This window comes from Equus przewalskii, chromosome 28, assembly GCF_037783145.1.
Source record: "Equus przewalskii isolate Varuska chromosome 28, EquPr2, whole genome shotgun sequence".
Taxonomy (NCBI): Eukaryota; Metazoa; Chordata; class Mammalia; order Perissodactyla; family Equidae; genus Equus; species Equus przewalskii.
Genome location: NC_091858.1, coordinates 29,718,201 through 29,727,522, shown reverse-complemented (window position 1 = coordinate 29,727,522; position 9,322 = coordinate 29,718,201). Strand labels below are relative to the sequence as shown.

The 9,322-nt window shown below is 37.9% G+C and overlaps 1 non-coding gene across 1 annotated transcript; it reads right to left on the bottom strand.

The window, feature by feature from the left end:
• Positions 1-7,378: 7,378 nt before the first annotated feature.
• Positions 7,379-7,542, bottom strand: LOC139080159 (U1 spliceosomal RNA). The gene has a single exon (XR_011534439.1). It is a non-coding gene; the product is annotated as a U1 spliceosomal RNA (small nuclear RNA).
• Between the last annotated feature and the right edge of the window lie 1,780 nt (positions 7,543-9,322).

Genomic DNA, 9,322 nt, shown 5'->3' with positions numbered 1-9,322 from the left:
GTTTTTCTGTGGTCAATGGGAAGCCATCAGAAATTCCTGATGGTGGGCATCTGTCTTAGTTCGTTTGAGCGACTATAACAAAACATCATCAACTAAGGTGGCCTATAAACATAAACGTATTTCTCACAGTTCTAGGGTTGGAAGTCCAAGATCAAGATGTTGGCAGATTGGGTGTCTGCTCACTTCCTGGTTCAGAGACTGTCTTTCTGCTGTGTCCTCACACTATGAAATGGACAAGGGAGCTTCCTCTAGCCACTTTTATAAGAGCACTAATCTCATTCATGAGGGCAGAGCCAATCACCTACTAAAGGTCCCACCCTCCTAACACCATCACCTGAAGGGTTAGATTTCAAGATAGGAATGTGAGAGGGGAAACTCCCATTCAGACCCCCACTGCATCCTATTATCAAGCTTGTCATCTGGGAGAGAGAGAATGTCATTAAGCTGTGTGTGAAATATTGGAGGAAACCTGATCAGATGGAAGACCAGACTCCATGGAGTTAAGAGCTGCATTTTCTCACTGCCAGGTTATATGGTGTGAACCGTTATTTTCTGATAGGGAGAGCTACCAGGGAGAGCAGACGCTGACCTCCCGCCTCTCTGAATTTGCCTGTTATCTCTGCTAAGGCTTTATCAGAATGCCTCTTTCCTTGTAACAGACCATCGGGTTTCCAACCAATCTATCACTCATTGAAAACATTTTCAAGTGCCTCCCAAATTTTCCTGTCATAATATGCTAATCCCTCTTGTCCTAGAGAGAAGGCGTTTTGTTATAACTTACTCTAAATTGCCAATGAATAAATTTCACAGAAGTAGTTGAATTTAAAAGAGGAATAGAAGAAAATCACCCTATATTAAAAAAATACCAGCTGAAGAGCATAGGAACCAAACTATGAGGGATTCTTGGCTAGAAGCCATCTCAGAACAGTTGAAAACACGTGACATACTGGTGGCCTCGTACACAGGAAGAGCTATACTGCTTACAGTATAGATGTCCTTGGAATTTGACAGCTAGTTCTAGAGCCCTGAAGGACTGTCCAAATGTCAATTTTCTTTTAGCATATCTTGTTTTGTTTTGTTTTTTGAGGAAGATTAGACCTAAGCTAACAACTGGCAATCCTCCTCTTTTTTCTGAGGCAGGCTAGCCTTGAGCTAACATCTGTGCCCATCTTCCTCTACTTTATATGTGGAACACCTACCACAGCATGGCATGCCAAGGTGCCATGTCTGCACCCGGGATCCGAACCAGCGAACCCCAGGCCACCGAGAAGAGGAACATGCAAACTTAACCACTGCGCAGGCAGGCCAGCCCCTATCTTGAGTTTTAAAGTCCTGTGTACATAGATTCAAGATCTGATAAGTTTCAGTCCTAGTTTGCCAACTCACATACACCCTAGATAAATAGAATCCCTGGGACGTCCTTGTTTAACAACGTAAACAGTGGGGGTATTCACATACATATGCATTCCCTTTCTGTAATAGAACTTCAGAGAACAAGACAAACTTTTTAATAGAAAATAAATGTAGCTCCTTCAAAACCATTTAAAGGATTCAATATAGACTATGAAGGCCAAAAATAGCATGTTCCAGGATCAAAGGCTTTTTTAGCAATCATTTCTTCATATTGATTTCAGGTCCGAAGACGTTTAGTTTAGTTGAAAAGAATGTAGGCATTGTGGCACCACTGAATTCTTTGAATATGCATATTGCTGCAAATTGCAACATTACGGAGTGAAGCCTAGGTCTTGTGCACGAACACTTTTGTTAAGATAATTTTTTATTACCTGCACTTCACAGTAAGACCTGTTAATGTTATAAGCAGTTTTTAACAATTGTATCCTGTGATATTTTCCTAATGTGTGTATTTATGCACACTGCTGTGTGAACTGTTATGCTTTAAGCATTTTTAAGGACTCTAACCTGTGATATTTTCCCAATGTGTGTATTTATGCATATCACAGAGAGCTGTTAATGGTATAAGCATTTTTAAGGACTTTATCCAGGGATATTTTTAACAAATGTTTATAAATTCTCAGAAATCCAAATGTGTCTTGTTAGAAAAATGCAGCTTGAAGTCACTTTGTTTACACAAGGCACGTGGCAGTCCTCTGTGCCTTTTCGCAGTCACATTATTTTTTCTGGGAGTGTGTATCTGAATAGGGATGTTTTAAAGAAAGAAGTGAAACATTCAGGGAGAATAAAATTGATAAACCCTTTAATTCTATATCTCTGAAATTTATAAATGTTTATTGGACAACTATTTTACACAAGATAGTAGATTAGATTATATAGTAGACAAAATAAAGGAAAAATGTTCTTGCTCACAGGGAGTTTATAATTTGGGAAGAAAATGGATATATACAAATTTAATTCCACTAGAGGTAACACAGAAAAAGCCGTGACAGAGATAGAGTATAATGGGAAAGCAGAGGAGAAAATAATTCTCAAATAATTGCAGGTCTCTAAACACTCTCTCCTCTTATTTTTCTGTAATTGCTTTAATGTTTGTTATTTCTTCTGCCTGGAATACATCTCCCCGTCTTAGTTCACTTACAAACCTTCTACTCATTCTTTACCGTTTTCCTTCAACAATTCTAAAATCTACAGACAGTAGAAATTTCCTAGTTTTTATATCACTTTGAGATATGGCTGGTACGTAAGAAGCTGTGCATGTTTAATGTATGTAACTTGATGAGTCTGGGGATGCGGAGAAACCCATGAAACCATCACTAGGGTCAAGACACTTACTATTCTTTTCCACATACGTTGGCAAAGTTATGCTGCGGCACCGAATCCCAAAGTCTCAGCAGCTTACTATACAAACTCTACAAGTCAAACAAACTCTTTAATACATTCCAACAAGGATCTTTGCTCTGGGCGCTTGGGAACCAGGTAGATGGGGTCCCTACCATGTTGCGAGTACATCGCCTAAATTTTGTGGCCTTTTTGCTCACTGTGTAGAATATAAAGCTAAAATCATTGCTTGATCTTTCTGTGGTTTGTCCTGGGGAGGATATTTCACTGTCGCTCACAGCAGATAAAATAGTTTGCCAGCTAGTAGCAGGGAATGGTAATATCTAGGAACATTCAAATTTGTGGAAACAAACAGCAGAAAGTAGGTTCTTAATTGGTGGAATCTTACACCCCTAGAGCTGGAAGGTCTGGTCACCCTAAGAGATGATGCCAGTTTTAAAGATGTTGTACTACAGCATGGATATTGAAAGTACTAATATTTGGGGAACTGATTTCAGGATGTAGTTTAGGCTCTGGGGACAAGACCCATTCCAGAAAATAGAATCTAATGTAAGCGTTCAGAATGCAAATATTTAATCCTAAAATATTTGAACCAAGAAAGTCAGCTTCCTTAAATTATAACCTAAAGTAAAAATTGATTCCATGAAAATGGAGGTGAAACTTAAGGCCTGGAAAAGGGTGGATGAGAAGAGAGTGGAGGATCAAATTGTCTTTGCTGTGGGGTCAAGAAACGTGGGATTTAGCGATCTAGCCAGCCACTGTAGTTTGAATCCACCTTGGTCACAGGAAGACACAGCGGAGGCATGTAATTCAGAAAATTATATACGTCAGCCTGCTAAGTGGACGTGAAAATGGATAAAGCTAATTTCAAATTGTACTTTTCTTCAGAGTAGTTTGATCTTACTTCTAAATACTCAGTCTTATGGAAAGTAGATATATAATTGACAGAAAATAAAATTTTATACATAATATTAATATACATTTTAGTTCAACCAGTTCTGAGACCATTTCAAAATGTACCTTCTTAGATGTAAGATAGACAGCAAATGGTGCCTGGTTGCCACAGTCTTTCCAGATGGAGAACAGAACGTAAGGATCTCCACACAGGCCTCACAAGGCATTCTGTGGATGCTTTATACACACTGACATAGGTTTCTGATTTTAATTCTCCTAATAACCAGTCATTACCAAACTGTGCATGTCCATATTACTTCCTCCATCAGTTCTGCCAGAAAATGCACATTAGCTATAATCTTATCATTTTTACTCAATTTGGTATTATATACAGTTTATAGATTAACAATTCAGCCTGGGCTATAATGGTTCTCCTGTTTTTCTGTAGCAACAGAGAATACATTCAGCCTTTTCTGTGAATATTTCCAAATTATCAACTGCTTTCCTTTTCTTTACCTTGACCTAAGTAGAGTTTGTCAACAATGTATTCAACTTTGGTATCTTCTCTTTTGTGTCAACTGTGCTCATCTCAAAAGATAATTACTTAAAGCCTGCTAATTTACAAAATGGCCCCAGCATTTATCCTTTATCCTACAACTCCTACTGCATGCAGTTCAGGTTCTCCTCACCCTCTGGGCGCTGAGGCAGATTACGTGGCCAATTCTTCCACCTGTAAATTCATGATATGTGTGTTTCTACACTGACACCGAAGGTCTTGACACAGTGACAGACTTCTTGCATGTCACTAACGATTTTTCCTGCAGTGTACTGGAACGGTTCACATGCCTTGCAAGACATGACCTGCCATTTCTATTAGTGAAACGGGCAACCCCCTGCTGACATTTCAGCAAACGCCTGAGAAACTTGAGTAAATCGTGGTCTCTTGACTAAGACTAAGAATTCTATCTTCTAATTTATGAAGCAAAATGAGCATTTTGGAATACAAGATTTCAAAAGACATTGTTACTTAAGGTACTTCTTGCCCATGTTGTTAAATTAACTGCAAAAAAGTGCTATTTCCCTTTTTTGGATAAATGGTGTTGACTACTTGGCCATCTTTAACCATTCCATGGGTACTTGAAACTAACCGTTAATGTACAAGTATATTTATGTATCTATATTTATATGTATCTCTCTGTATATGTACAAGTATGTGTGCATAAAAAGTCCCGTTAATCCAGGTCGCTTTTAGCCCTCACCTGTAGCAGCTTCTTAAAGATTTCTGTCCAACCAGTCTCGCCCTGTCTCATCCTCACTCTTCTTCTCCACTCCATTCTCCTCACAACTGGCAGACTTTTCTTTTAAAAGTATAGATCTGATTATGTCACTTGTCTGCTTAAAACCCTTTGAGGGCTTCCCTGTGCTTTAGGACCAGTCCTTAGCTTGTCCATTCTCTGGCCCTCTCTACCGCTCCGGCTTTCTCTCCGGTGACTTTGCCTCTCGCTTTATTGGAGCCACCACACTGGCCATGTTTGGACAGTCCCCATCCTCTCCTTGCTCAGGTACTAAACACATGCTATGCCCCATTCTTATGCCATTTCCATCTTCACCCCAGAGACCCTTTGCCCAGAAAACTCCCTTCCAGCCTCACTCATTCTCTTCACTGAGACCACAGGCTAAGTTAGAGCCCGCTGTTACAGTGTTTCTCCAACAAAACCCTCATCACACTGTACTGGAGTTTTTTTAAGGGCAGGAACCACATACACAGTGTTTCTCCATCATTTGGCACAATGTCTGTACACAGTAGGTGCTTCACAAGTCTTTATAGTTGCGGAAGGGATGAACAAGAAAGGGAATTAGGGAGAAATATGCAGGAGGCCAAATAAGCAGGATTCAGCGATTGGATATAAATGGGAAATCCTTTTACTTGTGTAGAATTACACCAGAAAACAGGATTATGAATTTTTATTCATTTGACTTTCAATGGGGAATTTATAATACTTGTATATGTGTGTATAAAACTGCTATATTTTGAAATTTATTTTAATACAATTCTATACTATTTCTTTTTAAACTTTTTATGCTCTAAAAACTGCTCTTATGTAAAATCTTTTTATTTTTATTAAAACTTTCATTAGAGTCTGTTTCAATGTTTTCATGAATTCTTTTTTATGTTTACATATCATTAAAAAAACTCAATCGAGAAAAAATACTGGGGAATGATCAGAAATATGGTCAGAAACGCAGGCTGTCCAAAGCTCTGTTTATCTGGATATTGGTGGATCATACATTGCGGTTGTACGTTACAAATCTCAAGACACTAACCCAACTAAGCAAGTGATGTCACTCTATTTTCTTTAATTGAAGATGATCTCTAGGTTTGAGTGATTCTTTCAGATGGCTATGTAATGTAATGCCACTGCAGACATGGGTCTTAGTCTTCACCAGACCATGGTGGTTCCTGTTAAGTCATGTATATTGTCTTGTATGGACTTCTGTATCTAACTCCAAAGTCAAAGTGTCATTGTTTTTCACTGTCAACCTTATGACCTTTCTAAGTCCTATATGTTTCAGGCATATCTGGGCTTCTTTTAAGAAAAATTCAGATGTTTTCCATGACATTAAAGGAAACACTATGAGGCTTTTTCAGTGTCCCACTGCCCCCAGATGACATGCAGTCCTTCCTAGTCTATGTTCCTCTGCCTTTCCTAGCACAGAGTGGGATCTTACCACTTTCCAAGGCTAACCGAACTGGGGTAACCGGTCACCTCTGCTCTCGAGTTCCCCATATCTTATTCCAGGCCCTCTCAAATCCCACAAACGGTTTCCATTAGAATAACACCCTTTTGAATCCCCTCTGATTCTCATCCCCACTCCTGTCCCAACGTCATCCAGCAATTGTTTCTGATGTGAGGACGGGGAATGTCTTTGATGGTATATTCATCCAAGTTCTTTTTCTTCTTACACCTGGAACTTTTTGAAACTTAAAAAGGCAAAATTTTGGTCCTATGCTTTTTAGATTCTGTTATGGCAAATCTCCCATGAGATCCTAGATGCTCCTATGCTGAAGCCCAAATGGGAGAGGTACTAAAATAGTAGAAAATACTGAAGAAAAAAAGACACTTTAGTGAATTACTCCAGATAATATCCCAATACATGCCAATAATAAAGACTTACTCCAGCTCTCCTTTCCTTTGCTGTTAGAGTGTCCCATCTTGCAGCAGGACAGCTTCTAGAATTCTAAGTCAAACTGATTTACAGGTACAACCAAAAGTTCCTTTCAGTTTAGTTCACAGGGACCAAGCAGCACAGTATCCTACACCTGCCCCACTGGTAAAGCAGTCCATTAAACAAACGTCAGTGATCTTGCCTCCAACATGTTTTCTGAAACAAGGAAGCCATTCATCTAGACTGCTTTTGAGAGGTTTTTCATATTTGAGTAATTTCAGAGAAATTTTATAGGAAAACTTTGAGACTGAAAATTGAACTTTTATTCAAATCACAGCTTTCTTAGAAGCCTGAGTTGGGTTTCTCTTAGAAAGAGCACAGTTCAACAGAAAACCCCATTTGCCTTTTTACTTGGATTAATATTTCTTGAATCTAGTTCTTTTTACCCATAACAAGACACCAATAGATTTTTCTGGGTTATACCAATCTTTTCTGAGTATAAAAGAGTAGACCTTTTTTTTTATATAAAGGTAATAAGTCTATTTTTGAAAACTAAGAATTCCAGGAGAAAGTGCAAATACAATCCCACATGACCATAAATTGTGTAGTTGAGTTTCCCACATTTCAGGACATCTCAGGGGTCAGCATATCCAGAGTGCAGTGGATAAGCCTCGCTCTGGGAAAACCGCCTTTGTGATCATGGTATCTCCCCTGCCAGGTAAGTATGAGAGTGGAATTGTTCTTGTTTTTTTGCTGAGGAAGATTGGCCCTAAGCTAACATCTGTTGCCAGTCTTTCTCTATTTTGTATGTGAGCTGCCACCATAGCATGGCCACTGATAGACAAATGGTGTAGGTCTACACCTGGGAATTGAACCCTGTCGCCAAAACAATGTGTGGCGAACTTAACCAATAGGCCACCAGGGCTGGCCCGAGAGTAGACTTTTAAGCCTGTGTGAAACCCCTTTGTCAGCTCAAGGGCAACTATGTATAAAACCATGCTTGCTTCCCCTGACCACACTGAAACAACATAAAACAATTCTCTACTGATTCTGAGAGCATATGCTTAATAGCTTATGGTTAATAAAACAATTAGTTCACAGGATCACCTTCCCTGAATAACTATAATTTCATATTTATATAATGCTTTACATTTTACCAAACATACTCATATATCTTAATTTGTTTTAATTTTTGTTTTATATATAGTTCTATTTCAAAAAATTCTAATTTTCTATGAAACTAATTCATGCCCACAGAAACTGAAAAAACAAATGGAATAAAAATCATATTTTCCTGCTAAATAGAAATCATCATGGATAATTTTATTGTCTTTCCTTTTTAAGTCATTTTATTGATTAGATGTTAGAAACACCTATGTATTTAATATGTGTCCTAATTCTGAATACAATTAAAATTGTTCATTATGATTGGTAACAATCTACTTACAATAACTTATTTTCCTATTGCTAAAATTTTTGGTTATTTCCTGTGTTTTTTAAATTTTAAATAAGGTGTATATATATCTCCTTTTGGTTAAATCCTAGTCTACATTTTGGGTTATTCTCTTACGGTTTACATCTGGAAGGACAACTTCTGTGCCTTACACTATGAGTTACTCCTGAAAATGTGACCCAATGCATATAATTAGAGACAATTCTGACCTATTCCAGGGGGGTCATGAGGATAGAGAATCTTGAACACCTGCACCCCCTAGGGAGTCAAGATAGGCAAAGGCTGTTAAGCCTAGAAGCTTATAGTCACTAATGCAGGTATAATTTCTTCTGTTCTGACTGATAATTATTTAATGTAGTGTTATTTTCACTTTTGACATTTCTCTTGTTAAACAGCTTTAACATTTGAAGCTTGGTTTGAGCATGCATTATTAGTTTATAGATATCATTCCAGGTTGCACTTTGTTCATTTTCTGCTTTCTAAAAGGTTACTAAGTTTAAAACTTTTCCTGCACTCAAGGACAGATTCATTAAAAAAAAAATTTCACCGTCCATTTATGAGAAAAATTCTCAACAAAGCAGGTATAAAAGGAATGTTCTTCAACATAATAAAGGTTGTGTATGACAAATCCACAGCCAACAATATACTCAACACCGAAAAGCTGAAAGTCTTTCCTTTAAGAGTGAGGATAAGACAAGGATGCCCACTCTCACCACTTTTATTCAACATAGTGCTGGAAGTCCTAGCCAGAGCAATTAGGCAAGAAAAAGATAAAAGGCATCTGAATTGAAAAGGAAGAAGTAAAACTGTCTCTATTTGCAGAAAGAATGCACAGAAAACCTTAAACACTAAAAAACTGTTAAAACAAATAAATGAATTCAGTAAAGTTGCAGGATGAAAAAAATCACTATACAAAGAAACAGTTATGTTTCTATACAGTAACAGTAAACTATCGGAAAGAAATTGAGAACAATCCCATGTACAACTGCATCAAAAATAATACCTAGGAATAGATTTAACCAAGGAGGTGAAAGGCTTGTACACTGAACACCA